The 24,175-nt window shown below is 36.4% G+C and overlaps 1 protein-coding gene across 7 annotated transcripts in view; it reads left to right on the top strand.

Annotated features, from left to right (window-relative positions):
• Window positions 1–24,175, top strand: part of HS3ST5 (heparan sulfate-glucosamine 3-sulfotransferase 5) — a 192,542-nt gene that overhangs the window by 28,027 nt on the left and 140,340 nt on the right. The window contains exon 2 of one of the 7 annotated variants that reach the window (XM_077782265.2): window positions 9,103–9,424. The exons of the other annotated variants lie outside the window; for them this stretch is intronic. The gene's annotated coding sequence lies outside the window, so the exon portion shown is untranslated. The remainder of the gene's footprint in view (window positions 1–9,102; window positions 9,425–24,175) is intronic. 7 annotated transcript variants of the gene reach the window in all.

Here is a 24,175-nt window from a genome sequence, read left to right as displayed (position 1 = left end):
AGAAAAAGCATTGAGAGTTTTTTTTTTTTTTAAATTACTGGATTTTTTTTAAATTACTGGATAAGAAAATATTTGCCAGTGAATGCAGGAACTGTCATGAGGTTGAACATTAAGCTACAGCTTCTTTTAGCAGATAGCTATTTTCTGAATGGCAATTTATTTTTTCCTTCTGCGTTTGCTTAATGATGTTATTCATAGAGTGATAATTTGTCTCAGTGTGGGGCTGCCTGCTCCAGGGGAACTCAGCGGGGGCTGGGAACTGCTGCCTCTCTCAGGTCACTCCACTGTGAGGTAGCAGCTTGTATGCCTATGGAAACTCATGAACATCCAACCCCCTTCCCAAAGAAATATCACCCCTCAGTTCCTGTTGTGTTGCTTGGTTGTTTGTTTTTTATTTCAAAACCAGGTAGCATCTCGAAAGAGAACAAAAGATATATGAAGAAAACTTCCATGGATGTTTCCAGTCAAATATGGATTTTATGAGTGGACAGAATGTTTTCTGGCTTTTATGAATGTATTAAGTAGTTTTTTGACACTTCAATGTAAATCTGTCAACAGATAACTAAAATGTTAAGGAAGGGCATTTTTGTGACCAAGGAGTGTGGAGGCCTAGAAGGCTGGTTCATCACAAGGTGTCAGTCCATAAGTCAAAAGGGATTATGTTCATTATTGAACTAGGGAAGTCTGAATTTTGTTCACAAAATAAAACAAGCAAATTAATTAATAAATACAAAGCTTCCATATCTTTGGGCATGTCTCTTCAATGTCTGCCTTGTGTACCTGGAGGCAGTGATCATATGTATGTGACAACTTCTGGATGCTGACACAAATATTACTTGAAGTGTTATGGCCAAACATGCATCTTCACATCTACAATTTCAATTGATATATCTGATTTTTAACCCTTGAAGCTTAATTTTTAGTGGCCATTATTAAAAAAAAATATGTGAACTATGTTTTCACTGTTCTAGCAGTCCTAGTTATAAGAAGATTAATAAGGGATAAGTATTTTCCTCTGACATTATAGAATAATTTGTATGTGGCTCAGTGGTTCATCCTGTAAAGTGGACATTGTAATACTGTCATTGATTTTTTTCTAATGACTTTGAAGAACCCACAGACATAATGCTTTATTAGGAGGATGTCCTGGTTTTGTCTAAGGTAGAGTTAACTTTCTTAGTAGCTGGTAGAGTGCTGAGTTTTGGATTCAGTATTAGAATAATGTCAATAAAACACTGAGGCTTTGGTTGTTGTTCAGTAGTGCTTATCCTAAGTCCACGACTTTTCCCAGGCTCTCTCAGTGAGCAGATACAAAAGCCAGAAGGGAGCATGGATGAGACAGCTGAGTTGAACAGGCCAAAGGGATATTTCACACCATAGAAAACCTTGATCGGTGTATAAAATGGAGGGAGTTGGCCAGGAGCCATTGATGACTGCTACGGGATGGGTTAAGCCTTAGTCAGTGGGTGGTGAGAAATTATCGGTATTAACACTATTAATATATTTTACTTAGAGTTATTAAACTGTTTTTACCTCAATGCACAAGTTTTACTTTTTTTTTCTTACTCTCCTCCACATCCCACCTTGTGGCAGGGCATGAATGACTGTGGTACGTAGCTGATGGTTGGGGTTAAACCATGACAGAGGACCTGCAAGAAGGTGTGAAATGCAAAACTGAATAGCCTTACTGGGAGCTGGGAGAAGCAAAATTGTCTCTCAATATCTTCTGTCTTGCATGACCCTTTGGAATTTACCTACCATCTCTGTGTGTAATCCTCCTTGTTTTACTCTACCATCTTTGACTAATACCTCTGTTTATCTACTGAAATCTTCAACAACAAAATAGTAGTACAGAGAAGTGCACAATTGTCTTAGCAATGTGCCTTAATTTTTATTTTTTAAAATTAATTACAATTTTGTATCATTGTTTCTTCGGATTTCCTAGAGAAATGACAGCTGGTAATTTAGGTGGAAATGGCCTAGACATCCATAGAGCTAGGGTCAGGGGCACTGGATCATAGACAGTTTTTTTGAAAGCAAAGATTTAGGAGATATCCTGGACCTATGGGTTTGCTTGCAGTTTTTCCACAAAGACGAATGGGAGACGTATAGGTTCAGTGACTTTGCAAATGAGGTTATATAACCTCTGCAGGGGTTCTTGCTTTTGTTCATGCTCTCATCCCCAGTGCCAAGCAGAAGCCACATGTGTCAAAGCGATTTTAGTTTCCTCCTAATGCTTTGTGTCTTGCACCCTTTCTTGTCTTGAAATCTGCAGTTCACGCATTGCCTTGGACTGGAAACTTCAGGCACCATGTTGGTTATATGGTTACATTTAGGCAGAAACAAATACCTATTTTGGGGGAGAAGACTAACAATGTAACTTGTTCTGCTTGCACTGAGGTTGTCTATAGTGTTATCCAATGTAGCAATTTTTTGTAGAATTCCAGAAAGCTGCAGGCTTTCCTTATCTACTTATATAAGAAAGAAAATGACAATTTACATTATTTCTAGCATAGAATTGTTAGGAAAGGCATTTCTCCTTTTCATGTATTGGTTTAGTCAAAGGCATTTCTGCAATAATTAATAATTTAGACTAATTTTAACTTCATGCTTAAAACCGATTGCTAATTTCTCCTTATCAGAATAATTACTCAAAAGAATGAAAATTTCACAATGAATCTTCAAGTTCATTATATATCAAGGACGTACAGACAAGTAGATGCATTTGTTACTCTGGAAAATGAAATTCTTATAGAAATTATGTCAATGCAGTTGTATAAAATGAAATTTAACAGTGCTAGTCCAATAAAGAAGCTTTAATAATTAAAGAAAACATGTGAAGAGTCAAAATCTAGCATTATCTTATTTCTGGTACTACTGTAGACCACTTTAAGGAATATGGACTGAATTGGTCTCCATTTTCTTCCCTACCAGAATTATTTCCTTAAGTTCCAGTCAATTATATCTATAATGTCATTGTAGACTCTAGAAGACATTGGGGTGGCCTAGAATTATCTTGGTGTTTAATTTTACCGTTGGAATCTTTATTACCAGTGATGTGAAAAAGAAAGAGCACAGCTTGGCTTCAGAAGCTAGGGTAAGTTTTTGGCTGATGCTTAGGAGCAATAACACTCAAAGCCTTTGTAAACTGGTCACAGACGATGTGCAAATCCCTAGAAAACAACAAAATATATTTAATACACTTCAGAATCTAAACCCAGTTTAATTTGTAGGTACTGCAGAGTTTGTGTTGTGAAGTGATTCGAAAATATTTATTTACATGCCTTAAGCTAAAAAAGTTTATGGCTACAGAGAGCAAGATCATATTAAACAAAGCAACATGTTCCAAGTATTCCATTGCTCCCCACTGAACTCAGCAGTAAGATCTTTACCAAGAACTGAATCCACAATGAATAATTGGTGACAAGATATTTCCTAACAAAAGATTAATTAATTTACCTAAGAAAATTAGAAGTCCTTAAAATAAAGCTGAAGATTTACTCTACTGAGATTGGACCAATGTATTTTATGTGCACTTAAATAAACTCCTTAATTACTGAGAGGACACAGTGATGATATGTGTGATATAATTAGACCCTCATAAATCCTCTTAAAAAGTACCAAAAAAGTTGGTGTACTGTCCTGAAAACAAAATGCTGAACAGTTTGGATTGCCACCTGTCTTTTGAAAAAATATGTTATATGCACAGTGTCATTAAAATTTTTAAAGATAAATATGCTAAAGCTAAATTATCTGCTTGATATTGATCTAAAGATTTAATGGTAGACATGTCCTGTGAACACCCTGAGCCACAGCAGAAAAATAAGTGTCCTCTTCAAACTCTGTGAGTTCTTCATGTTTTGCCCCTAACCTATGTGAGTTCTGTGAGATGATCAACATCTGCTTTCTGTTTCAGGGGGTCTGTAGTCCACCTGTCAATTTTTGTCTGCTTGTCCCTGTAGACATTTATCCCACTTTGCTTTTCATTGCTTCCCATCCCAGGTCTCCACTTTTCAACATTTGATGTGATTTCCTGTGCATTCCATTCCCCTTTTTCTTCCCCAAGCTTTCTTTCCCTATATTAATATTCCCAGTGTCTCTGCTATTGTCACACCAGGATTTGTCATACCTGTTCTCATGTACCCACAGCTTTGGGTCTCCATGGCCAGCCTGGGGACTGTTTTCCTTATTTCCATGGAAGCTGCAATTTTTAATAGTGCCTGAAACTTACCCTCTCACCCGTAGCTCTTTCACTTTCTAGTCCCTCTTTCCTTTTCTTTTAAAACTTATTTTTGCCTCTGAGAGATGTATCATTTAGAGCATTAGCCAACAAAAATCTACAGGGAAGATGGTTAGAGCCAAGGTGGGAGTAGTTTTGCTGCAAGGTATTAATTTGTTACTAGTTCTATTCTTTGAGCTGCAAATAATTGGAAAGGTGCTTCTAACTGCATAGGTAAATAGATGTCATAGACTTAAAATTTTTTTACTATTTTTATTTTTTTCTTCTGAGAAATCAAAACATTTTTGCCCACTGATTCTGGAATTTGAGGCAGGGATGACATGGAATATGCAAAAGTGCATGGATAAAGAATGCATTAAGTTCAACCAGATTTCTTATAAACATAGTTGATCAGTAAGCAAAAGTAAATATTCCTATCTAGCTTCCTCCACTCATGAATAAGCAAGTGAGTAAAGAAATAGGATGTAATTTAATTTAGTTTTTATAGGTGATTGTGGTTATCTGCTGAGGCTTAGCTCTCACCATTGGATTTATGAAGCATTCTCAGCATATCTTCTTACTTTCTATGACCAGGTCTCTCTTTCCATTTTTTGTTGTCTTTTATCTTGTCATGGTTATAGACAGTAAGATTGAAAATGATTTAATATAACTCAACATCTACAGTATTTTATTTAGATGGTCTTTAGAGTTGAAGAAAAGAAAGAGGCACTGTTAGGGTATGATTCATTTGACCCTGTTAAGATGTCTACTTCAGGAATGGATGAAACATACCAGAGAAGTTCCTCAACTGGAAAGAAAACCTAGAGGGACTAGATCAGATGTGAAACTCTCATTGTTGTCTTTGCACTGACTTAAATTAGGGATTTCAACTTTGTGATTAGAATTGAGTAATGAAATCCACTTCTGTATGGAGATAATATACAAGTAATCTCTATCATCTAAGACTTTAAATATATCTAGTCCAACACCCCTGCCATGGGCAGGAACATCTTTCACTAGATTAGATTGCTCAAATCCTCATCCAGTCTGACTCAAACACTTTCAGGGATGGGACGTCCAAAGTTTCTTTGAACAACTTGTTTCGGTGTCTCATCACCATCATTGTAAAGATATTTCTTCCTTACAGCCAATCTAAATCTACACTCTTTCAATTTAAAATCATTGTGTTCTGTCATGACACGCCTTCATTAAAAGTTTTTTTCTTTCTTATAAACCATCTTTAGATATTGAAAGGCTGTAATAAGGTCTCCCTGGAGCTTTCTCTTCTCCAGGCCAAACTCCAGCTCTCTCTTTTTTGTATTCCTAGGGGAGGTGCTCCAGCCCCCTGATCATCTGCAGGGCTCTCCTCTGGATTCTCTTCAGCAGATCCATATCCTGCATATGTTGGGGTCTCCCAAGCTGGACAGAGCACTCCATATGAGGTCTCATGAGAGCAAATTAGCGGAGGAGAATCACCTCCCTCAGCCTGCTGGCCATGTTTCATACACAGCCCAGGAAGCAGTTAGCTTTCTTGTACAATGTTGAATATTATTCTTTGAGTCTTTTCCCACAAATGAACTCTATTTTCAGTGACAGGACATTATTGTCTAGGGGGGAAATGAATGTTAGAAAAAGAATGAAGGATGAAGCAGAGGAGAGTAGTAGGAATCTTCTAAAATCCAAACTATTATTTATAAAGATAAGTTGTAAATAAAATCTAATACAATAAATCCAAAATAATTTCCAATATGTCTTACTAAAACAAGCATAACTTTTTTAAAAATTGCCTATGACAATTTCTTTACTTAGACCATATTTGCCCTTAAAGCAATTTGCTGACGTAGCTGGACTAGGAAGAAGTGAGAATGTTTCACCATGCTGAATGACATAAGTATGATAGCAACTTCCTGGCTGTAGAAATGTTTCTTGAAGAGCAAAAAAAGCTAATTTGCAAGTACAGCTTAATCTATTCCTGTAATTAAACCCCTTTTGCTGTTGCTCTATCTCCATGGTCAGAACTTACCAATATGAGCAAATGTTAGGATCTGATTATTAAGAGATGCCTCTGCCTGAATTAAGGTGCAAGGGAGAACATATACCAAAATCAACAGCACATATTTTATTTGACAGTAAGTGTGAGGTAGAGAAAGAGATCAAAATAGGAAGGGGGTGTGGAGGGTGGGGAGAGAGACAGAAAAGGAGAGAGACAGAGATTAAGAAAAGATGTCACCACCACATGGATTCCAGTGGTGGCCTGTTGGTCCTCTTCTGGTCTTCTTAGAAGTGGGAGTCCTAAATCCTCCTGTGCTGGAGGTGCAGCTGTACATAGTTCAAGACCCAGGTATCCAAGGGGTGGTCACAGAAATTCCCACAATTTGGGCTGCCATGGGTTTAAGCCATAATTTCCTTTCTCACAGCTTTGTACAGCAGAAATTTTTGTCCAGATGCTAACCAAAGCTTTAACTCTATTAGGCCTGGAATTAGCTCCTTCCTGCTGTGCTGTCTGCACTTATCTAAAGTTCTGTTTTGGTGGTTTATCTTGTGGGGAGAGTGTTTTGAGACATGTAACTTTGTACTTTAGGTCCTCACAACACAGTATAATGCTTTTCCAGAGAACCATTGTAAATCTAGTGAATCTGCCTTTCAGAACCATCAATCCTTAAATTCTTGCTTTTGATAACTTCATGAATCAGCTCCAATTAAAAACCTTTTTCTTAATTGACTGCATAAAAATATCTCCATGCCATATTTGGAAAAAGTTCACTTGACCTTTTGTTGAGGACCTTTTCTTCTATACAGACAATTTATACTGTTCTCTTGAGTGGTCACTTATCAGATATGTATATTCATTCAATAAAGATCTGCTGTCTAGCTGAATGTGTGCCAAAATGTTATGACTTCCTCTCTTCATTTCTGCCAAACAGTAAGAAGATTACATAGTAATCTGTGGCATATTGTGTTTTGTCACTATGCACGACCTGAATGTATCCAGACATATGTTATACAGAGCCTTTATCTCTTCCTTTTCAGTGGGTGGGAAAAAGTCAATTACTTATCAAGAAACTGCTATGTTTAATTCTTGAGGGTATTTAGTTCAAGAAGATAGAAGAATGTGCATATTCGAGACATTCTTTTTATGCAATCCAGGCAATACCTGGTTCTGTAGGTATATCTTCTGAAAAGTTCACAGAAATTATTCCTAGCATTGAGAGATGAAGGTGCATGCTGCTTTGTGCACTGCAAAAGAGTACAGCACCTTTCCCACATAATTTTGAATACATCAGCTTTTGCTGAAGTCAGAGCACAGGTGGGTTGTTGAACACTATGATCTTATCAGCTTTGGGGGAGTAAACTAGTATAAGCAATGATAGGATTTTGAATGGTCTAAGTCTACAGATCAAATTATCTCATTTCAATAATTTTAAATTAGGTTGAGTATTTTTTATTGCTGTTGTTCAATTTAAACAGACAATATGAAACTACAAGGAAAAAAAACCCCAGAACCATTTTTAATGAGAACATTCATATGAGGCACTATACCTATATGACTTATAAATAAAAACATCTGTGTCCAGACAAGCCCCTTCAGACAAGGAATGTTTTATATCTAACCAAGCCATCCCTCATCTTCTGCGTGTGTCAAAGCTGCACTGCTGTTCTTGGTGAATTTTGATTTATACCCTGTGTTAGCATAATGCCCATTGGCTATGTGGCTACACCAGAGTTTCCTGTGCATGAAGTTGTCCCAATGACTACCTTTACTCTATCAAACCAACAAATATCTCTTGCCAGTAAAACAATCTTCCTGCTTCTAACTCATTTATGGACAGCCTGTGAAAAAGAGAAAGCCTGCTTCCAGCTGCTTGGACACTCTCTTCCACCAGATTACACTGTCTTCCCAGTTACTCCAGCATGACCATTTTATTATTCTTTACATCTATAAAAATGGTCCAGGCTAAAGTCAGAGCAAGGGACATAGTTTTCTGTGACAGAAACCTGATACTATTCCATCTGAACTGATATTTCCCTAGGATTCAGCACAGCAAACTGAGTGTGATGAGAGTGCCGCCTAGTAAAAAACAAGATCTCATACAATTGTGTCTAATAGATATTTTTATGAGAAGTGTGAGAAAATCTCATCTTCTGCCAAGCCATTAATGGTGTTTGCTATTACTGCTAAATATTGCAAAATTCCTTTGGGAGGTTTCTAATACATAACCAACATAACATTACATACATTATCCTGGAGATTGCTCATAACTTGCCACCCCTGTTCTTTGACTTTATGTGTTTTCTCAGAATTAACTCTTTTAATAGACAGGAGGGCATGAGGAGAAACAAATTTATTACACTCTTATCATGTTAGGTTATTGATGGCTGTCAAGTGCTGAGTCATTTAAGTCAAACCGTGTAATCCACACTATTAACTGTTACAAACCATGGTCTGAAGAGAGAAGTTCCTGAATGTATTGAAGGTTTCTTTAGGCAATGAAAATGGCAGGATCTATTGATATGCAATGCCACTTATGCTGATTCAAATGGAAAGTTTAATTACCTCTAATTTTGTTATACCATAGTACAGCAATGGAAAGAAGTATCTGTTGCTTTGCTGTTGGCTAGCAGAGCTGAGGAACTGACCAAAACAAGATAAGTTATTGCAAACAAGGTTCTGTCTGGCACCTGAGGCTATTTAATTAGCCAGAGACTGAATTCCAATGATAACAAATCACTAGAGGAGAGAGTTTTCTTATTTTTCTTGTTTCTTTCTGAACAAGGATAAAGTGAAAAGGTAAATGATGTAAAAGTTCAGATAAGAACTTATGATTTTTTTCTTTCTTTCGTTTTATGCTGTCTCTGTGGTGCTGAAACCTTTGGACCAGAAGGAAATGAGATGAGAGCTGGGTTCTTCCTGATGCAAGGGTTGAACACTTTGCAGCACTCACTGCTCCAGACTTATCGCTGCCCTGCTGAGTGGAGTGGGTATGAGAAGTCCCTCACCATCTTCCAGCAGAGTGAAACAGACTATTTAAACAGTCTAAACTGCTAGTCTGAACTAAGGTGATTTTATTGCCATTAGATTAGGAAGTGATTGTATGAACTGTGCTGTTGGCTCTGCAGGAGGATCAGACTTTTCAGCTTTTCACCAAAGTTGAAAAATCAACAAAAAGGAACAGGATGTTTGGGTGGCTCTACAGAGTCCATCAGGTAATTTTTTTTCCCATGTATGCTTCAAGACTGAGTTGTGGGCTAGTTCAGTATCCTTTGGCTAGTGCTTAGTAAACATGACAAATACAAAATGTGCATTGGCAGGAGAATGAGAGGCAGCCAGTTGTTTTGGGAAGTACTAAACAAGGGCTAATTTAAGGCATGAGCAAACTGATACACAGTCAGAGGAAGAGGGAGAGCAGTCCTCCCACAACTCCTTTGAGTTAGATTTCTAATCTGAGCCACCAACACAGGCAATCTCTTACCTAGGAATCCCAGTGAATCAGACACTCCTTCATACTGTTCTTTTTTGTAGGAGAAGATTATGGAGTGGGGCTGAAATGCCTTAGCAGCACAGATCAGACATTGGTTAAGCTGGATTTAGAGCTATGTTGGTTCTGAGTTTGTTCTGGCTGCTATAAATAGTCTCCTTCTGTTTGATGGCAATCAAATGTTCATGCTGACATTAAGGTGTCCACCATTACTTTACTTAAAATTGGCACACTTCTTTTCTGAAAAGATCCAAATGTATTGCTGAATGATTGCTCTTTACAGCTGCTGTACACATAGAAATGAAATAGTTGGTGGGACTGCTGTTTCTCTATTCCTTTCTTTTCACAAAACACTAAAGTATTTGTAAAAAAATGCACATTTGTTCCCCTTCCTGAGTTCACTTCTTATTTGGACAGCAGTTCAAATGACCAAAAATAAGAACAAAATCGCTTTCAAAATACTGAAGTAATAACAATACATCTTTCAGCCACTGTCCCAGTATAAATTATTCCATGAAATACAGAGTAAGCACATAGAATGAACACAACAGTGAGTAGAAAAATGTACAGGTACTCTAGTTGTACATCCTAAACCTACCTGGTAAAAAGTTGCATTTTCGATAATTTCTTCTCCAATACATACCTGCAACTCAGCTTTACAGAAGACCTCTGTGCCTGAGCCAGTATAACTTCAAAATCTTTCTTTGAATAACTTTCATTTTTAAAATAGGATTTCAATGCCTATGGCTGAGAAGGTTCTCTCTTGAAGCATCAGAAATCATTCAGCTCCTCTGCAAGTTCAACTTCAGACTTAGCTCACTCCTTTGGAGACAAAAAAATGTTATCATTCCCTCAACGTGCTTAGCTAAGAAATACATTCTCTGTGAAAAAATCTGAAAGAGTGATCTGGAGTTGTGCTTCTGGGCGTGGTGTATCTGAGCAAGTTTTCCTTATACCTTGAGAATGATTCAACCCAAAGTGATTAGATACAGTTTAGCTTACTTTTCCAAGTCATAACTTTAGTCAGATGAGAAAAGTAGCCTTACTGTTAGACAAGGACTAGACCTGTTATACTGATTAATTACTTACTTAGATCTTTACAGCAAGTAATATATCTGTAATATGGTTGATTTGATAGATAAAAATCCCATAAAAGGATAATTTTTTCTTATTTACATTATAAATACATTAGTACCAGTGTTCAGACATTGAAGCTTGATCCAGCATTCTGTGCCTGAATTTCAAGTGCAAACAATATTTAGCTATTCTAGTATTTGTCTAACATTCCATTAATTAGATTTTTACATAAGGAACAAATGCAAGAAAAGTATTTGAAACAGGCTAGCCTTCTTTTCCTTGTATCTGTAATTATCACCCTAGAATCTTTTCACTCTGGATGGCATGCAGTGTGCTAGTTATTCACTGCTCGAGATTTGAGCTTAATTCTGACTAAAACCATGAATAAAATTAGCTTAATTTATTTTGATTGTAGTAAGTATTTATCTGTATGACAAGCCTATCAAAGATCTAGGCATAATTTACAACATTTCCCAAGGTAGCACTTGTAAAAAACAAAGGTGTTGATAGACCCATTTTATGCCTTTTGGCAGGCTTTTGTGAGGAAACTTGCCATGGTGCATCTACATTATGTTCTCACATCCAGTGAATGGGTTTCCTACCACTGCAACAGGAGACCTAAAACTCCTTAAAAATCTCAGAAATCCCTCAGATGTCCAAATTTAAACAGACTATTTAACAGGAAATATGGAAGGTCAAGGAAATAAACTTGTTTTTTCTTTTAAATAAACTATAGTATAACAATTTCAAATAAACTAGAACTCATGTAGAGACTCCAATACATTTCTTTTTTCCAAGTTTGTATTTCTTTTTTTTTACTCTTAATATTATTGTGTTATCTTTATTCTTATAGTTATTATTGACAACTTTATTTTACTGCTACAGTGTAATGTCCAGAGAAGCTGTTAAGAAACTAAGCTTCATGTGGCAGACTCTTAAGTCTCAGTTTTCCAATTTGAATTTGAGTCATAACAATTTTTCTAACAATATCTCATATTAAAGGAATTCCACAAACCAGAGACGCATGAATATCATCCAGCTTGAAAACAGACTAGTTTGCCTTTTGATAGTGTGAGTCAGCACTGCATGTATTGATTCCAAACAACACAGGCACTGGAGATGTATCATGACCCAGTTTTAAAATGCATATTGTTGATTAGAATAGTCATTTCATTTTGGTGGTAGAGTGAACAATACTGGACCACATCCAGGCCCTTAAAACAGTTAATGGCTGCCCTTCTCCAACAGATGGCCACTGTGTTTGTTTTATGGGATGGTTTGGATCCATGCAGCTTTCTGCATCACCATCTTATTGCAACTAGTTGTGCTGCAGTTGGAAGAGCCACTTCCACAAAGCGAATTGCACGATGGTGTAATTTATACAAATAATTATCAGCATGAAATCAAACCAGTGTAATGAAAGGATTAATTTCTAGTGATTTGAAGAAAGAGTTGGAATTAAAGAAGGGAGGTTATTACCATTTGCTCATTCACTGATGGACTAACTTGTTTTATATTATAATAAATTTGGTAATTTTTGATAGATAAAAGTAATACATACATGCCCACTACTATTTATCTTAATGGTACTGTGACATTAGATTGCAGTATGAATGGAAAGCTGATGTGTTTCAATGCCTTGGCAGCTTGCAGTGACCTTCAGGAGAAATGAAATGCTCTGTTGGCTGAGGAAACAATTGAGCTGAAACCAGTCAGGCGCAGTAAACTCAGAGATAGTCTTTCCAAATTAAAAGCTGTTACTAACAGATCAAAAAAAGGCAAGAAGTCAGAATATAACATCTTGCTGCAAGGTGATTTTATGCTCAGATTAACGGGGAAGAAAAAAAAGGCTAAGTTCAGATCTAAAGGAATTCTCATTAACTTGAAGAATTTGGAGATTAGAATGAACATTAACATCCAAAGGTAGCTGATGTATGAACACACTGTAGAAGCCATAATCTGTTGAAAATCATTGAGATAAATTTAGGCTCCTGACCTTTTAGTGCATTAGGGCATAAAATAAATCACTGGCTGCAAGTAGTAAATTTGCTACAATCTAAATGCTTTCCAAGTACTTCTAGCTGTACAATTCTGCAGTCGAGAGCACTACGTATCAGGAATAACCTTTTAATATTTCAATTAAGCCTGTGTATTCCTAACCCAATCTTGCATTGTTGCATACTCCAAATTTTTGTTAATACCAATGAGTATTTCAGAGAATGAGAAAGAAAAAGTCAGGCTTTAAATCAGTCAGCAGCAACCTCATAGTTTAATGGTTATTTACATATGGATAAAAATTTCAGTTTAGTCTCTAATAAATTTCCGCAGATTTCAGCTGCAGTGCTTATAAATATATTCAGTATTAAAATACACTTTATTGGATCCCTTTCTTTACTGCTGCTTTACAGGTGGGGACCCTGAGGAGGTGAGCCCATAGTGTGAGAACTAACTAGCTACAGCTGAAAGTTCCAGTCCATGCTTCAAAGATAACAGTGTTTCAGGAACAGGTGTTGTAGTCCTGCCCATTGTGCCCTGCTGACAGAAAATAAGTTTTCTTTTTGTCTGTTCTAGCAACACCATTGTAAGAAGTCTCATGAACTGTAGACAATATTGTCACCTTTCTGTCCACTCCAGAGCCTTCACTTTAACAGTTTTGAAATAGAGACTTGATGACTCAAGTTTGGAGGAAAAAGTTACGTTTTCTTCTGTTCTTCTGCATTTTCCTGATTCTAATGTCACTTACACATGTTTCTCTTTGCAGAAGATATAATAATATAATCCACACAGCACACATCCATCTGTAAATGTCAAAGTGAATTCCTCAAGGTCTCAAAGCTTCATTCTTTCCCCTGATAATTGAGTTGGGTACAGCATTGACTGGGGAAGCATGGGCTTTTTCTGAGGACCTTAGAAACCATTGTTTCCTTAAAAACTCAGAGTAGTTATTTGGGTTCAGCACTTTTCAATATAAGATTTTGGAAGAGATAAAGAAAAGTGCTGTATCTCTGCAGCATGACATAATTTTAGTTTTATTTTGCTAGGCCTCATTACCCTCTTTGTGAGGAGAACTGGAAAACTGTATGGAAGAAGAAAAATTTTTCTTTGTCTGCTGAAACTCAAAGCTCATTTACTTCACCAGGTCAGAAGCAGTTCTGTGGCTCCTACCTTGGCTAAGGTAGTGAGTAGTTCCTCTTCCAACTGACAAAGATTTTAGGAGGGTGGAGATGAGCTTTTAGTAAAACAAATTGATTTATGGAGTGTTGTTCAGGGAAGGGTCCTGTATGTTAAAGATTTCAACAAATAGCTGCAATTAGATAATTATCAGATCACTTATATAAGTTGGATTTTTTTCTCATTAAAATCCAAGGCATCTATCCAGTCATGCCTGATTTGCAGTGTTAGACACTTAGGGCATTTTCCCTTCCCTGAAATGACTATTCAAAGCATATAAAGCTTTTATACTGCTCAGGGGAATACAGCTTCCCAGACAGCTCTCTTGTGAGACTTTCAGGGAATAGCATGGAGCAAGTTATTTCCTGCACAAATTTCTTAGCAAATCCAGAGACATAAAAATTCCAGGTTTCCTTCAGTTCTGAGGTCGTACTAGCATCTAAAGACACAAGAGAGGTCAGGTATCATAGCTCCTTAAAAATACATGCATACATACATACCCACATAAATATACATATAACGCTACTCAGATTAACAATAAGGATAACAAGATTAGTCACATGTGCCCTATGACCTACCCTTAATTCCTGATAATCTTCCTTGCAGTTGAGATCTTCTATTATGCCTATTGCCATCCAGACCTCTTTAACTTTACATAAGATGACATACAATGAAGGGTTCTTTATTCCACGATGTCAACTCAGAAAAAAAAAAAGGAAAATAAAATAAACCCCACATCTTTATGTCTCTTTTTAAAATTGACTTCTGTTCTATTTTTACTTCTCAAATTTTCAAAATCTGTGCATGAAGCTCCTATATTTGGCCTTTCTTGAGTGTTTAGCTTACACTATGTACACAGAAGTTTGGAATCTAAAACCATAATGCACCTGTCCTCTCAGCATATGCTGGAGCTCAGAGCTCTGTACAGCTTACTTGGCTCTCTGCATAATGCCCTGTTTGGCAAAGATATTCAAATAGCATATCCTATTTATGAGGTGTTCTCAGAGTTTGGTGAAGTACAGAGTGGGAGGTTCAGGAGCATGCTATTATAATAGTTGGCCTTGCATGTAGTAATCAAGGCAATAAATAAGTTACAAGAATTGTAAGGTACGTAGAAATGGCAACACAAAAGAGGAAAATGAAAGCTAAAAACAGAAAGAGGCACTGAAAACCCAAAAGCTGAAGATCATTCTCATTGACAGCAATCACCAAATATGTATATACATTTTATTTCAAGATAATGTTTACAAGGAGAAAGAAGAGTTTTTTCATCCTAGCCTCTCTTGTTACTATTATTTTTTTTGTTTGTTTCCAGTACTCATATTTTGCTTCTTTATTTTTAATCCTCCTACTCCTCAGCTTTTGGGGATATTTTTGAAACTATGTGCAACGTAATCCTTTTATATTTTACTGTCCAACTTGGTAAGCTGAGCAACTATCACGACTTTATCAAGGTTTGAGATTATCAAGTATTGATTTTAAGTGAGTATAACATTACAGGAAAGCAAGGGGTTTATCTGCAATTTTTCAGAAATATATGTATCCTTATCTAGCAATGCATGAGAGACAAAGAAGTGCTTGCCTATTAGGGGGTCATGTGCCAGTCTTACTGGGGAAAATGCATTCATAAAGTCATCATAAACAGGAGGCTTGGTAGTCAGTATATTATTTATTGGATAAAAAATCACTTCTAAGTATACAAGGTTTGCAATAGAAAAGAGACACATCACTCTCGGTGTTATTTAGTTTCTCTTAAGCAATTTTGCAAGCATTCTTTTTAAAGTCACAGGATACAGACAATAGAAGAAGTCCATAAACTATGACATAGGTCAATACAAACTGAAAGTCCACTAAAGGTTCAAAAGAATTTTTGTCCCAAAAAATTATATCAAAAATCCATAATTTTTTCTGACATTGAAAATGTCAAAACTATGGACAGCAGCTGGAAGAGCACAACCTGAATAATGACTCTGATTGATTTTTTTTTTTTTGTATGCCCAGCTTGACATAAACCTAAAAGTCCAAATTTTGTGCAGTCCTGAACATAGGCCTTTTCAATTTGATATCTCAATATGTGCCAGTTTGGATAAAGAAAAATTTAGGTATATAGTGTTTGAGGGGTTGAAAATCTTCATGTAGATGTTTCTGTAGATGTTAAACTATGTTGCAGTCTTATAAAGGGGAACACTACTCACACAATCTTATATAATTTTATAAAGAGGAACACCACTAACACAAATGCTGATGCTGTCTTTGTTCTTGCCCATGTACAGTAAGTGAATCACATGAACATATAGTCCATGCTCCAAGGGGACATCAAATGCATCCAGTATGCCTTTAAAATACTTGCTTTATTTATTGATGAAAATGCATTATTTTTATAACAGTGTTTATTAATTTAAATAAAAGTGCTTCCATGTATGCATTGCAAGTGTCCTTTTGAAATCACAGCAGAGGCTGCTGCACACTCCATTATTTAAACCTGCTCTAGTTTTGCTCTGGGCTCTTTGCTGTCTTCCATGACTTCTTCCCACCATCTATCATCTATAGTATTCACTTTCTTTTCTGGAGGAAATTTATCCATTTGCTCTTACCGATGTGTAAATAAGGAATCAGTAGTGCAAATTCAAAAAACTCAATTAAAATCAAGGCACTTTGCACCACTGTGTTGACTGCACACTGACATTTGGTCTTCAATGTAAAGCATGGCTGGACCCATTTAGTGCTGAGAAGAGAAACAGAAGATTCCAGTTTTAATACAAGCCAAGGAATTGTGGTGAAGCAGTTGGCAGAAGTCAATCTACAAAAACTGGAGGAGCAGAAAGGCTTAATTTAGTCCTTTTGTCACTATAAAAAAAATAGTGGGATTCAAAAAAAAAATAAAACAAACCAGCCACCTTCAGCCAAGACAAATCTTTTATTTAAGACGAGAAAGAGAACAATAAGATACTGTCTTCTTCTCTCCTGTCTGCCAGAACCCTTCCTGAAAACTTCACAAGTCCTTCCTGGAGGCACTCTTACCTATTGCTCTCCTCAGTGAGCCTTCTTTCCAATGCTGATAGTCCTTCTAGTCACTCTTTGAAGCTCAGATATGACCTTTGAAGCTCCAGCTCATGACAGAAGAAAGCTAATTTATTTATTTTTAATTTCCAGTTCTTTTAGTTCTGTCTCTGTTTAGATGCAATAGTTAAAAACCTACATCTCCCTGAATCCAAAATGAGCAGTGGGAAGCATCCAAAAGGGTTCTAAATATGAAAAGAAAATTGAATTCATCATTTAGCTGCACTAATTAAAATTTTTTTATTTGTTCAAGTGCCTTCATTGTTTATTTAAATATCAATATTTTATTAGGCATGGAGAAAAGAAACTGCAGTTCTTGGAAAAATGCAAATTTGCTTTTGTTGCTTTAAATAAAAATGCAAATTCCTTCTTCCCACTTATCTCTTCAAAAAGAGAACACAGCAAAAAAAAAAATCTTTCTATCACTTGCATTTCCTTCTGTGTCCTTGGCCAAACAGGGCAGTTACATAGGTGCAATCCAAAAGCATTAATTAAAATTACCTTTATAAATAGGTGAAAATCTATCTGTGGATATTTTTTTCATCTTATCTGTGTATTTTATGATACAGTAAGGTCCAGATTTATGAATTAAATCACCCTTTCACTGATATAAAGTGATAGACATATGAGCACAGACACAGAGGTCAAGGCATAAAATAAATCACTTTAACATCATGAAAATAATTCTTATATTAACTATCATTTAGGGCAGTGTGGGTGCCCACCTCTTAATGAAGCTGCTTTATAATTCTAAAGAATTTGAAGCTCTTCAGGGAAAGGATATCATCCCTTGTCAGAAATTAATATATTCATATGCTTGAAGCATAAAGGATATGTCCATAGCGCAGCTATAGAGACAATTCCAGTGTACCATGTAGGCACAGATCTAGGATTAAACTTTATAGACTACTACTAAATTGCATTGGTAATGGCAACATAAACCTTGGGATAGGGTAATTTACCCTACTTGTGTGAAGCATTTAGGCATACTCTGTTTTAATGTCCATGCAGGTGCCTATCTCAATATAACTATCAGCTTTGACATATTAGCGAGTGACCGGGTGACAATATGTTACCAGGCATCAGTGGCTCCATGATAGCAGTGCACTGTGCATGCTCCATTTCCTTTTGATAAATGGGAGGTATTTGATATGGGTTACCCTCCTTAAGGAGAGTAAGCTTCTTGACATGTACAGAGGAGGCTGCTGCTGCAGAGTAAGATAATGCGTAGGAACCTCCAAGCAGCTGATTCCCAGGACTTAATTTTTGTGTTAAAGATTCGTGTGAGATTTAAATCCAATTTTAGCTAAATCAGTGCAGTTCTCCCCTGCAGGTGGAACATTAAGATTACTACCTTAGTACACACTAAAATCTGTATTGGTATAATCTACAATTTAAACAGTCACCTGGTGGTAAGTGTAAGTGGGCATATATTAGCTCTATCACACATGGAAAGGCAATAAGTCACACCAGTCTAAGGCCAAATTGACATTACATGTTTTCCAGGCATCTCTATATTAGGCAATAGCCAAGTGAAGGTACCTGTAAATATGTAATAAGGCATTAAGGATCTTAAGATTTTGTCAGCAGTAATCTACATTCAAAGCTGTTACTCTTCTGGTCATTCTAGATATAACACCCTTCATCAAAACAGTAAAGAAGGCAGACGTTTTAGTTAAAAAGTCAACAAAAACTATTTTGACAGTATATGTTATTCTGTTCAAAGAGCTGGCTTAAGTTGTACTGGCAAAGAAAGCTATTTTATCACTGATCTATTTCTGTACTACAAATGAGTGGCTGGTGTAATTCTATCAGTGCAGCTCTTATCACCAAACCTGCTAAGTGCAGCCAGGCTCTCAAGGTAACTTATTTATCAGAGAAAGACAAAACGTGTTCTGGAGTAAAGTATACTCACTGAAATATAGTTTTACTGATTTAAATTGCCTTGTCAAGAGAAGTATTTTGCTTGTCATATTCTATCATAAACAACTCTTAGACTGCCCCTGACCTGAAAAAACTTTTTACTATGCAAGTGGTCTCATCAGGTCTTATACCAATATGTTGCTTTCACTAAAAAAGTTAAAGTAATAACTGCAGTGTCTATGTAAAGTTCTATTTAAAAAAGTTCTGAAAAAAAGTTCTGTTTTAAAAATTCTGTCTAAGCCGATATTTAGGATCCAAAATCTTTTCTTTAGAAGTTGTAGCTTTTTCCTTTTTTTTTTTTTTTATATAAGCACTTATCTTTCTGGTCTGGTTAACCTGTGATGCCGTATAGGTTTGCTTTGCTGTTTTGTTGGGTTTTTTTTCTTTTGTTTTATTTTTTTTTTATTTTTTTTTTTAACTGGAATAAATAAAGATTTTATTTTGACTGCAACTAAGGGTCTGATCCCCTCTGCTATATCTTCATTTGCCTGAGGTCATATCAATGTGCTGCATCCTGAAAATTCCAAATTTATACTCAAATTCTCTGCAACACAAATTTCACATAGCTATATTGACAAATAGAGGTATAGTACAGACAAAACTCCAAAGTTAGATTTTTAAAGTTTGGTTTGGTTTGGGGGTTGTTTTTTTTAATAACATAATCTACAGGCTTAATTTAATTGCAACAATGAAGAAAATGCTCAAAGCAAACCTGTCTCTTCAGATGTTTTTATTTTTGATTTTAGCAATTCCCTTTGCTATACTGTGTATTATTTCTTCCTCGTTTCTATCTATCTATAGAATTTATCAGCTGTTACTTTCAGGATCCTCAGGACTTTTGTCCTTCACTGTCTTTGCCTTAGCTGAGGTGTGTCAGACAAAGCTAACAGTGTTATTATTTCACATAATTTTACTCAGGTTTTTCTGAATGATAAGCGACTTTATCTCACATTTATCAAATTCAAAAGAGAGACATCCTCTGTCTTCACAATGGAACAAAGAGTCAGGACCCCATAGTTATTGTATCGTGTTGAAAATGAATATCTGATACAAAGATTTCCTGGTCGAGACATTGCTCATACACACCTGAAATGCATTTATAATCAACTGTGTACCATGGAGGAGACTGTATCCTCACTTCCCATATCTCAGAAAACTTGCACACCAACAAAAGCATCAGCAATTTGATGGTCTTATGCTTATCTTTGCATAACCTGTACAAAATTAGAAGTGCAGCTGGAGTACTTTTTAGAAAGAGGGAAAACTCAGTAGTCATCTTTTCCTAATGTAAGTTCAGATGTTTGAAGATGCTGTGACTTGGCAGCCACACTTGCTTGAGTATTTGGTAATAAAGATAGGCAGCATTCACATGATGCTAACAGGATCAGAAGAAAAATAAATTTAATATATTTATAGATCCAGGAACTATTTGAATTGTTATATTAAGAACTCCTCATAAACAGTAAGCATTTTTTAAACAGCTAGTCTTCATATGAGTTTTCTGTTGAGTAGGCAGCATTTTCTCCTGGAGGAAAGTATGAAAAATATGGAAAAATTTTCCACTGACAGCTATACAGAATCCCTTAGTTCAAGGAGAGAAAATATAGCATGTTTAAAACTTATATGAGAATTAAATGGTGTCATTTTTAATTCACGTTCCATAGAATTAGCAGCAGTATACTTTATGTGAGCAGTTAAATGTAAGGCATAATCCCTTATAGATTAGAAATGTTTTTAACAGTCCAGAGAGATTAATGGTATCAGTTTCCCTCAGCTATTTTGGTTCAACCGAATTATTAACTTGTTTTGGCCATACAAGTAAATTTTATGCTAATGGCAATGTGGAGACATAAATGTCCTATAATTATAGGGCTCTGTGACATCAGTATTTTAAAAATCCAAGATGCCACTAATAGAAAGAATTTTGGCAGACTACATTGGCTAAGAAAAACCCTAATATTATCCATAGATACCATGTATAAGATCAGCCTTTTGAGTCCTCTTAGGCCAACATCTCCCAGTTGTGACTGAAGACAAGTCTGACAATATAGTGACAGTACAACTTATTCAAAACAAGGACAGCTTTTTGTGAATTGCAAAACTGAAGATATTGCATGGAGATCAGTTATCAGATAACTAGGTTTGTAGCAAAATTTGTATACATATTACAGTCATTATTAAAGTATGCTTAATTTAAAGGATTCTCTTTATAGAGAGTTCTAGTTATTGTGAGCTGGAAATTGTTTGAATAAACTAGCCAATGCAAATAGTTTCTGATACTGCAGGCAGTTTTTAATCTACCTCCCTATTCTACTGTAAAGTTCACATTGTTCAGTGAGTTCAAGGAAGGCACTGGGAGGCAAACCAAGTTAATAGGCTAAAGAAGACAGGGCTTCCTTATGGCTACAGCCACTCTGCTGTATGAAGCACAGAAATTAACTTGTAGATGAGTTCAAGTACATCCTCATGCTCTGAGCCTGAGCAAGCTGCACTTGTTCGTTCCTATAACGAGGACCTGTCACTACACTGGCGGTGCTGCTGCTTCTGTCACACAGAATGCACTTGGCAGGGAAGCCTCACTTGAACTTCTCAAAAGCCGCACAACAGTGTCCCATCAATAAATTGGTTCGATTTGGTGGCTATTTGATTTCTCATGTATGCCAGTCAAAGATCTCTGTGGTTCTTCTACAGTAAGAGTCAATCTCTTAATTTCTAGTTAAGATTTTGATGGTAACATTTTGCACAATAGCCACTGCACACAATGAATTTCCATTTTTATTATCTGATCCTAAAATAGCTTCGATATTTAAGGTCTAGTCTGCTAGTTGGCTTTTTTCCCTGCTTAAAAAATAGTTGATTTTAGAATGAAGATGATTATTCATGCAGTCCATGGAAAACACCGAATATTGGAAATATGGTTTTTTGAAGGGAGGGGAGGGATTTAATCAGGATACAGAGGCAGTTTCCTTTGAGATAAAGATCTGACACGCAAATTGTCCTGTCATTAAAGTCTGAAGGAGAGAGTAGAAGCATATTTATGTCAGTTATTGCTCTAGTACAAAACTACCAACTCTGGCATTTATACCAACAGTCACAGTGCAAAGAAACATGGATGTACAAATATACGCACTCAAAACACCCCTGTTCTGGGAGTGTGCCCCAGGAAATGCCAGAATCAAGGTGTTTATGACATCTTCATTCAGCTCCCCAGGTTGTGTATCAGGACACAGGAATCACACAGTCACAGCCTGGTTTCTGTGCACTTTTCCAGGGCACAGAAGACCATCATGTGGTCAAGACTGCATGGTGTAGTTCTTTGTCTTCATGGTCCAGTATGCCTTTACCCAGAACAGTGTACAAGCTATTTTTATTTTGAATAGAATAGTGTGTTTTTTCTTGTGTTTTCCTTACTCAGATATTCATTATCATTTTGCCTGAGTGATTTGCAAATATTAATAGTTCTTCTTCACAAAGACCTCTAAAACGTGAAGTATCAGTTCCAATTTACAGGTTAAAATTTTATACATAGGGAGATTAAAATTAAAATTGTCCATTGATTTAGGAAGTGATGTTTGAGATGTTGAAAAAATAGACCTTTTGCAGAATTATACAGCAGCTTGATTAATCAAAACTCAACATTTTTTGCACCTGCCGCTGCCATAATTTTTGCAAATCTGACACCAGGATAATGTGAGCAAGGGAAAAATGAGCAAAGATTAATCTGATTTAAACAACTCTCAGATATTCACATACAAATTCTGTGACTTAATCAAATCTCCAGCATGGTTTTGCCATTAAAATATGTTCTATTACAATTCTGGAATCATTTGTCTTGTCCCTAAGCACTTTCCATCTTCCATAGGAGGTGAAACAACAGCAGATCTCAGTCTTCTCCTCTGCATATTCCAGAGTCATTTGTACAGCATGTCTGTCACCAAACCAGACAAGGCTCTTGTTAAGAGAGAAAGCAGAAATAAAATTTGAAGATAATGTGTTTCATCCCTTAAAAATGTATACTATGGCATCATAAAGACACTTAAACATTCCTAAAAGACCTGAGACACTTCCTATTCCATTACTGCTTGGGGAAAGATTTCTTTATATACAGAGAGTGAGACCACTTAGAGTTTGATACCACTCTAGAAATAGAGCTATGATCATTATAGATCAGCATTGTATGAGAAAAAAGCATTTCAGATTGTCAGGTGATTTCACAAATCACCTTGACAGCCATTTCAGGCTATCCTCCCAGACTTCTGAATGCTATTCCTTAGACCATCTCGTTCTTTTCTTTTAAGGCAACTTGTTAGTCTTTTTTGTCTTGATATATTCCCATGCCTTACCACATTGTGGTGTGTCTTTCTCAGACCTTCTCCCATAGCAATTTCCCTGACCACATGCCTGTTATCTACCTCTTCACCCATCTAGTTTTTCTTTTTCTTATCTCAGTTTGCCCTTTCTCTCTTTTTCCTCAGCATTTTCAGCTTGAAGGTTGTCATGGACACGCCATTCCAAATTTTTTATCTTGTTCCTCTCTTAACTTAGATTCCTGGTCCCACATCTGCTTCATGCTTGGTTTTCTGTCTCTTCTTGTTGAATATACCTCTGAGTCATATTGATACCTGGTAAATCCTTGTCATTTAATGCATCCAAATCTGGAACACTCTCCTCATCCTGTCTCCTACCCCTCTGGCTGAGCTGTCCTGTTGACATCCTGCTGTTCCATTGCCTCATCATTTGTTCAGGTTCTCTTCTCACACCCAGACATTCAAAATTCTTCCTGCTACACAGTTGCTCATCCATCAACCCAAGCACAGGGTGTTCTTACCTCTTGCCTGCTTGTCATCTGGCTAGCTGACTTTCCCCCACCAAGCTGACAGGGGCCAGCTCATGTCGCAGCCTCAGATCACTGCTTGGGATGAGCCACACCACAGTGCAAAGCTGGTTCATGCCAAATGAGAACAACATCAAGAAAGAAAAAATACCAGCTAAAAATCTGACCTGCTAAGTATGAGTATTGATTTTGTTTTTCCACATGAAAATATTTGATTTCATGTGAGAAAAAGTAAAAGACACATCTTTGGTATTAAGTCCATATCTACAAAATATTTGGGGACCTTGCTCCCAAACCACTGGGGACTCTAAAATCAAAAAATTTATTTGTCCCCACAGGCATTCATTATTTGTTTTTTTTTCTATTTGTTTGTTTAGTGTTTATTTTAGCATTTTGTTTCCAAAATCTCTTTCT

The sequence above is a fragment of the Lonchura striata genome, chromosome 3 (assembly GCF_050655825.1).
Source record: "Lonchura striata isolate lonStrDom1 chromosome 3, ASM5065582v1, whole genome shotgun sequence".
NCBI lineage: Eukaryota > Metazoa > Chordata > Aves > Passeriformes > Estrildidae > Lonchura > Lonchura striata.
Note: the sequence above shows the minus strand (reverse complement) of the source record. Positions and strands in the feature narration are given on the sequence as shown.